At 34.3% G+C, this 9,145-nt stretch overlaps 1 pseudogene; it reads left to right on the forward strand.

Moving 5' to 3' along the window:
* Positions 1-330: 330 nt before the first annotated feature.
* On the forward strand, positions 331-6,325 carry LOC130932619 (mitochondrial Rho GTPase 2-like; annotated as a pseudogene).
* Positions 6,326-9,145: the final 2,820 nt, after the last annotated feature.

Genomic DNA, 9,145 nt, shown 5'->3' on the forward strand with positions numbered 1-9,145 from the left:
AAGAAGGAGAAAGAGAAAGTAAGAAACGAAAGAAAAAAAGAAGAAGAGGAAGAGGAAGAAGAACGTGCAGTAACGTTCAAGCGCGTTAATATAATAACTTGTAAAGACTTGTATAAAAAAATGCTTGTATATGGAGAATTTCTCTTATAATTAAATAACAAATAATACTGTTTTATGAATTTTATACATATTATCTTTATTTTTATATAAAAATATAAAAAAACGTATATGAAAATAGGGCAACATGATTTTTTTCAGAAAAAGATAAAACAAATAACGAAATGATAGTTTATTTATGATTATGAACGCCTTTTGAATCCTTAATTATTGATTTTCACTGTTTCCCCCATTCTTTTCTTCCGCAACTTCGCATCATCAAATGTTGAATCACTCAAGCTCCGGCGGCCGCACCAATGGAGTCCGAGTCGTCGTCGCCGGCGACCGAGGAACCGGAAAATCCAGCCTCATCGCCGCCGTAGCCTCCGAGTCCTTCTCGGAGACCGTGCCGCCGGTGCTCCCTCTCACTGTCTTGCCGGCCGATTTCTACCCCGACAACGTCCCCATCACCGTCGTCGACACGTCTTCAAGGTATTCTCTCTCTCTTTCTCTCATCACTCGCAACTTTAGATGCAAGTTATGGTAATTTCAAAATTCAATAATCGTAAGGAATAGTAGATTCCTTTTATGCTAAAAAAAGATTGTGAATCAATGATTTTAGACTTATGTTTAGCTGAATCAGTTATGATTCAATACAAATTCTACTACCATATATGCGTAGTTGCATTCTCTTAGCTGAACTCTGTTTACATGTGCTGAATAATTGTTGTACGATTGTGTTGTTATTGTTGTTATCATACTTGATGCTGATTGCTGTGGTGTGTTTACTCTTTAAATCAGAGTCATACGGCATTGAATGAATGAATAAATGAATGGAGATCGGTGGTGTTGTTTTTTGTGCAGCTTAGAGAAACAGGGGAAGCGCAATGAAGAATTGAAGCAGGCTGATGTGGTGGTTTTAACGTATGCTTGCAATGAGCCTTCTACCTTTTCGCGGTTGAGTTCTTACTGGTTGCCGGAACTGGAGAGGCTGGAGGTGGATGGTTTTCTGTATTTGAGTGGTTTGTTTTGCTTGAGGGAATGTAATGTGTGGATGCTAAACGATTAGTGTTTTTACTGTTTGTATTTTTGGTTCATGATTCAGGTGAAGGTGCCTGTAGTTGTGGTTGGTTGCAAGCTAGATCTGCATGATGAAAGCCAGCAAGTGAGCTTAGAGCGCCTCATGAATCAGCTCCTACAACAGTTCAAGGAAATTGTAACCTGCATTGAATGCTCAGCAGTTACACTATACCAGGTATATTGTATTGCCACACTGTTGTTAGTAGGTCATGCTATGGTTATTATTTGGCCTTGTATATAGCTCATAAATAATGTCTTTGAAAACATGATGAAAATATAGCAGTATATTATTGGGCTTGTTTGAAAACATCAGTGGATCCTACCTCAGCTCTATTCAGAGCAGTAGTATCAATATGGCTTGTTGAATGTGAAGATGATACTTAATGATCAAAGATAAGAAGTACAAAGATAAAAAAAAAAAAAACAGTTAACTGGATTCCCATTTTCCCCTTAAAATTAAGTCCAGTGAAAGGGTATAAATCCATGTATCTAATTTTTTTTTCTTTTTACTTTTCGTTTTTTTTTTTAAATCAAAGAAAAAAAGAAGAAGAAATCCGTGCGTCTCTGCAAGCCACCAATTATTTGCTATATATATAACATCTTGATGATATTTTGATTGGGATTTCCCATGTCCTTGAATTTGTGAACTAAGTATCAACTATCTAATATTAACTCTACTCTTTAGGTCCCTGAAGTTTTTTATTTTGCCCAAAAAGCGGTACTACATCCAATAGATCCATTGTTTGATCAAAAAAGTCAAGCTTTAACAGATCGATGTGTTAGGGCATTGAGAAGAATATTTGTTCTTTGTGATCGTGACATGGATGATGCCCTCAGTGACACAGAACTAAATGAGTTCCAGGTTTTCTATAAACTTGGATCGTCCTTTTCTTTTTTGAATTTCCTTTTCATTTCGTATACTTTGAATATTTAGTTCCTTAGTGTATAGCCTGGTTATTCACAAATTGCAAATGTATCAACAGGTTAGATGTTTTGATGCCCCATTGCAGCCATCTGAAATAAATGGGGTCAAAACTGTTGTACAACAGAACGTACCTGAAGGAGTCAACTCAAATGGTCTTACTTTTCCAGGATTTCTTTATGTCCATAGTATGTTCCTTAGGAAAGGGCGCCCAGAGACATTATGGGCTGTTCTAAGAAACTATGGATATGATAATGATTTAAAACTCAGGAATGATTCCCTTCCAGTTCCGTCTAAGAATGCTTCTGATCAGGTCATACTTTATATTTTCATTCTGTTATTTCCACCACTGTCTTTCTGTTGGGTTTAAATGCAAGAGGTTTAGTGGGAAAAGCATTTATTTATTATTAGGATTAGCAATAACAGAAAGATATGTGATTGATAAATTAATAACACTAAACTGCTAACTACAGGTACTTTGAAGTTGTAATGTTAGCTATAAACCTTAGGTTGTCTCATGGTTGCTGATTGCCTAAAATAAAGAGTATCTGAGGTTTTGTAAATATTACAGTCAGTTGCTTGGGCTTCTATATTTGGTGATTTGCATAATTCAAGTATATATTTTATGTGTGGAATAACTCTTATGTTAAGCATGGGTATTTCCCAGATCTTTCCTCATCTGTTGGCTTTCCTTTTGTTGAAATATGACAAATGGATTGCAATTATTTTATCGTCATAGGTGGTATATTCAGCTTCTATTCTTTGCTGTTCATCATTCATTTGAAGGGAGGATACAAATATTTATGTGTTATTGCATTTTTCGATGTACATTTGCTTTGTTGAACAATGTCTTTCAAGGAATACCCTTTTATATAAAGGTTATATACTTTCAATGAAGCGTGATAGATGTATGCACTTTTACCAATTAGTACAATTTTCATTGATTTTTATCATCAAATTATTACAAGTAGTTGAAAAGTTATTTGGTGCTTTCTATTTAACTTACGAATGATACAAAGCGTTTAAAATATTTTCATTGACAGAGTGTGGAGCTAACAAATGAAGCTGTAGAATTTCTGAATGGTATCTTCCGATTATTGGACACAGATAAAGTATGTACCAATGTTTTTAATTATCAATTCCATGATTACAGATATATGCTCTAACATCCTCTCTGCATGATCTCTTTTTAGGCGATAATCCATATCTAATATACTGTTTTTTCTTGATTTGCTTCGTGGAACCTCGATACCCTCTAGGATCGAGCCTTACGGCCTGCTGAAGTTGATAAGCTATTTTGTACTGCTCCATCAAGGTGAGCTTGCAACCTCCCTCTCCCTAAATTGCCTATATATGGAAAAAGAGAAAGATAATGTCTTTTCTTCTGTCCCTCTGAATTTGCATCATACTTATTGTGTATCATGCTTTATCTTTTTGTCTAGTGATGTCATGCTCTATGTAAACATGCTACATTTTTCGGATAATTTTTGTTTTTATATTTTTAGATGGAGAATTTGTCTCTTTATTTTGACAAATTTATATGTTTGACAAAAGTCAGGCATTTAAACTTTACAAGTATTTTTTCAATTTTTCTTTTGATTATTTATTTTATGTTGCTTATTATTTATCTATTAGCCAAAAGTGATATGTCATTTGCAAATCTTTCACTTTGTTTACTTCTTTTGCAATTGTGATATATATCTTTAAACGCTCTATCATGTTCTCTTAGTTCTCTTCTTCTTGATGTAGTATGTCTTAGGTTTGGTATTTGATTTTGAATTGCAGTCCTTGGAATGATGCTCCATATAAGGATGCTGCTGAGAAAAATGACATGGGTTACATAACACTGAACGGATTTTTGTCTCAGGTTTGTGTAAGTTATGCTGTCTTTCATTTTTTTGAAATGAGGCATTTTTTGATATATCTCTTAAATTTATTCTGCAGTGGGCCCTCATGACATTGCTCGATCCACCATGTAGTATGGCTAATTTGATTTACATTGGATATAGTGGCAATCCAGCTGCAGCACTACGTGTTACTCGCAGAAGATCAGTCGATCGCAAGAAGCAAGCAACAGAAAGGAATGTATTCCAATGCTATGTTTTTGGTTCTAAAAATTCTGGGAAATCTGCTCTCTTGGATTAATTTTTGGGAAGGTATGCTCCTAATCCAATTACCTAAATCATTGTCCACCATTTTTAGATCTATCAATGAGATTTTATCGACTCAAACTCTTCATGTTAGTTATTTTTCAAAGTAACAATTAACTCCTCCATTTTCACAGGCCATTCTCAAATAATTATACTCCGACAACAGCTGAACAGTTTGCAGCAAATACCATTGAATTAATACGGGTGAGTGTCATGTTGGAGAACAAGATTGATACATAAATGATTGTGAAAACTGATCATCTCCACTCAAGCTCTATACCTCACTTGTAAATATGGGAGTTAATAAATTTATCGAGGAAGTCAACTAGGAATGATATGCATTCTCCACTGTCCATACTCATTATCATGGTGTTTACCTCTATATAGGGAACCAAGAAAGTTCTTGTGCTGCGGGAGATTCCGGAAGGGGAAGTGCCGAAAGTTTTGTCAAATCAGGATTATTTGGCAGCATGTGATGTAGCTATCTTCGTGTATGACAGGTATGGTACAAATTTTTTGTTGTTATGCATTGCTATATTTAAGCTGTGGAAGTAGTATTTTGCACTAGTGATTTCCTATAACCCACTCTTCAATGAGTAGTATGCAAAGGTGTATGAAGTGATGTTTATATTTTTATGTATAATATAAAATAAACTGACATAAGATTGGAACTACTTAATATCCCATAAATGCCTACCTTGCACGTTGTACACTCACATGTTGCTAACTTTAGCTTTGTCATGGTATCTTGTGTACTATTGTTTCCCAACTATCATGTGTTCATAGACATGTACAGCCAGGAAGCACACTAATGATTCTTGCAAGGCCAAAATCAACAATATAATGCTACATTCAAGGATGCACAAAGAACTCTGCATCATTATATTCTTTGATATAAGCCTATTCTTATACCCTTTGCTGGATTGAGTGCTTACCTAGGTCAAGAGTTACGTTATTCAGGGCATAAACCCCTGTTACTTTAGCTCATTTGGCCATTATCAAGTGTTGTTGTCTGATTTGATTCCGAACTTATCTAGAGCTTGCCCAGGCAGAGGTGCCGAACCATGGGTCATGGCTAACAGACTTGCATTGGTCATAGAATGTGGAATAGTTTTCCTTAGCTGAACTAATCTATCACTGTTAGTTGCATATTTTCATTTCCTTTTGGCATTTGGTTCCTATTTCATACGTTTTGCTCTTTCCTTTATGCTTTCCAGCTCAAATGAGCATTCATGGAAGAAATCCAGAGATATGCTTGAGCAGGTTGCAAGACAAGGAGAACTCACTGGCTATAGAGTTCCATGCCTCCTCATTGCTGGCAAGGATGATTTAACCCCATATCCAAGGGCAGTACAAGATTCAGTTAAGGTATTATTATATTTTTAAGTGACCAGTTCAGTGGTACCGTATCATTGATTAAATGAATATATATAATTTATGCATAGTTCCATATCTAACCTGAGTAAGGATGATCACAGGCGACTCAGGAATTAGGAATAGAGGCACCTATTCACTTGAGTATGAAATTAGGTGATTCAAGCAATGTGTTCCATAGGATTGTTAGTGTTGCAGAACACCCTCATTTAAGCATTCCAGAAACAGAGATTGGGAGGAAAAGAAAGCAATATCATCGGCTTCTTCAAAACACACTCATTTTTGCATCAGGTTTGTTTCTACTTCTAGCGACCACTCCCCACAACTTGAGCCTAACCTTGAAACCCAATATCTATTTTCAAGTTGTCAAAGTGTTGATTTCTAAATTGCTCTCTTTCCTGAATTTACAGTTGGAACTGCTATGGCTGTTGTTGGTGTGGCGGCATTGCGTGCATATGCAGTGAAAAAGAAATCTTCTGGGTAGTCGTCAAGTAAATTTATGCTGCTTCTTGTGCCAATTTAAATGTTAAAAGTACCTCCTCAGTATTGTGTATACTAACCATGATGAACTACCTTAAGTTAGAGTATTTGTGTGTATAGTAATAAATAGTTTCATTATTTTTTATTGCTAGTGGATATTTTAAGGGTAAATTACGTTACATTTATGTTCTTAAAATTTGATTTAAGTTACATTTATCTGTCATTTGTTTATGTAAATTACATTTGCTTCCTTTCGTATGTATTTTCGCCTGTACGGCAGTACGGGGGCAGTATGATTTTGTAAAACATACAAGGTAGCTTGGTGAATTCAAAGTATGAGTGTTCTTTAAAAATTAGAAAGGGTGCATTAAAGTTTGATGGAAATTAGTACTCTATAATGTGATATTTTTTTAACCATTTGATTCCTATATAAAAATTCTTGTATGAATACAAATGTACTTCATTAGACAAGGTTTTTATGGAATGAACTCTCCATAATTATCAAGAAGTATTTCTTTTCAAAGCAAATTAATCTTACAAGTCAGAAGTAGTTGGGTTTGCATGTTATAAAAGTAAAAGACTTAAATGTTAGTACTCATTCTTTCTCATGAATTATGTGCTCCCCTGTCTTTGCTTAAGTTGTGGTTTGTGAACTTGTGTTGCACCATTTTTCCCTCTCCTACAATGTTCTTTTAGCGGGTAATGTGGTCTTGCATCACAATGTGCACTATGTTGTTTGGCTTTGATCTAATTTGGTTTATTTGTATCTGGCTCTTCTACAACAAACACTAGGATGTACTGTATTTTGCTTCTTTCTTCGAATTCCAAAGGGTTTGATTTGTTTTTTTAACTGAATTTCATTCTGAGTGAACAATGTCATCCGCTTACATGTGACTCCGTTTGGGAAATTCCGAAAGTAACTTCTTTTAATTTTTGACTTATAAAAAATTACATTAATAGTGTTTGGTACAATTTTTTAGATAAATTTTTAATTTTTTAAAAAGTTATTTAAGAGCTTTTAAAGAAGTTAAAAAATGTAACTTCTCCTATTTTCAAAAGTTATTTTATCACTCTTATTTAATGCACAACTTTAAAACAAGGATTTTTATAATAACTTTCTAAACACAAAATAACTTATTTAAAAGTTGTTATTAATAAAAATCCTTATATTTTAAGCTCCTTTTTCAAAAAAACTTATTTAAAAAATTTAACTAAACTGACCCTTAAGGGACTTGTTATTTATTAGGGCAAATTGTACAAACAAATAAAATAAAGTTTAAAATTATCTAATTACAACATTTACATAATAATTATATTTTGATACTGAACTTATTTTATATTTTTTTTGGTGACTTGAACTTATTTTATATAACTTATTATAAGATAGGATGTAGAAATTTTAAAATTTATACATAAATTGTTATAGAATATCGCAATTTAAACTTAAATTGAATTATGAATAAACCATTAAAAACTGAAAAAGATTTACATGAAAAAAAAAAAACAAAAAACAAAAAACGTTGAAAGGTGTCACAATTTATTCACATTCATTGTTTCATTCTATGAAGCATTGGAAACTAAACTATAGACATAGATCATACTTATTTCCAACACCATAACACTATATAGTAATCCTCCTAATAATAACCCCATCTTCCTCCTATATATAGAAAATAATGAAATTGAAAATTCTACAGCAATAACAACAACAACATTCATTAATTCATATTAATTATGCATCTTATCTAAATATGCACATGCAACTGCTACAGTGCTAAAAGGCACATCAAAACCTTATGTTTAGATAATGTGAGATAAAGGGGGGGTAACCTTCGAGTGAATTGAAGTATAAAAGTATAAAACTCACCGGTCAAAAAAGACCAACTCATCAAACAAATATCAAAATTTTCACATTTCAAAGGGTGAACTAATAATTGATTCTACTGTTCTAAAATGACATATATACACTTTTAATTTCAAATCACAACTTCAACCTATATAATGCTGTAATGAACCAAGAATGTCCATGAAAAAAAAGCTACTCAGAAGCCAATTTTTGATTTGGGGCAGTCTTAGATGCAAGCAGAAATAAGCAAAAAATCAAACTTAAGTCAAAGAAGAGAACATTAGAATGTAGTCTTTTTAGTTTTTACACAACTTTTTGGAACCTTCACAGAATGTAGTCTTTTTAGTTTTTACACAACTTTTTGGAATCTTCACAACTACTTTCCGGATCAACGGAATTGCCTACCCCCTCTCTTAGTATAATGCTTCTGAATATCATTATACGTTGCAGCTGTCGGTCTCACCCCATTCATAATGGCCTTCTGGAAAATTATCTCCGCCTCCTCTATCTCTGCAAACTTGAGAAGAAGGTCTATGAGCCTACACCAGAAGTTTGGAGGTATAAGGCCCTTACTGACGAGCATTTCCAAGAAAACATCTCTGCTTTTTTCCAGCCTATCTTGAGATGTATAGACATGAAACATCAATCGGCGTGCTGTAGGAAGACCTCGGAAATGATTTAGGAAGAAGATCGCAAACCTCCTCTGCTTCATTCAATTTTCTTAACCTAACAAAACTCTTTTGTAAGGCTATCGCTCCATCTGAACCTCCTTCTCTGTTCAAAGCTGCATTAACGCCTCCATCTGAACCTCCTTCTCTGTTTAATGCAGCTTTGAACAGAGAAGGAGGTTCAGATGGAGCGATAGCCTTACAAAAGAGTTTTGTTAGGTTAAGAAAATTGAATGAAGCAGAGGAGGTTTGCGATCTTTTCCTAAATCATTTCCGAGGTCTTCTTACAGCACGCCGATTGATGTTTCATGTCTATACATCTCAAGATAGGCTGGAAAAAAACAGAGATGTTTTCTTGGAAATGCTAGCCAATAAGGGCCTTATACCTCCGAACTTCTGGTGTAGGCTCATAGACCTTCTTCTCAAGTTTGCAGAGATAGAGGAGGAGGCGGAGATAATTTTCCAAAAGGCCATTATGAATGGGGTGAGACCGACAGCTGCAACGTATAATGCTATTCAGAAGCATTAT

Source organism: Arachis stenosperma, chromosome 6, assembly GCF_014773155.1.
Source record: "Arachis stenosperma cultivar V10309 chromosome 6, arast.V10309.gnm1.PFL2, whole genome shotgun sequence".
Classification (NCBI taxonomy): domain Eukaryota; kingdom Viridiplantae; phylum Streptophyta; class Magnoliopsida; order Fabales; family Fabaceae; genus Arachis; species Arachis stenosperma.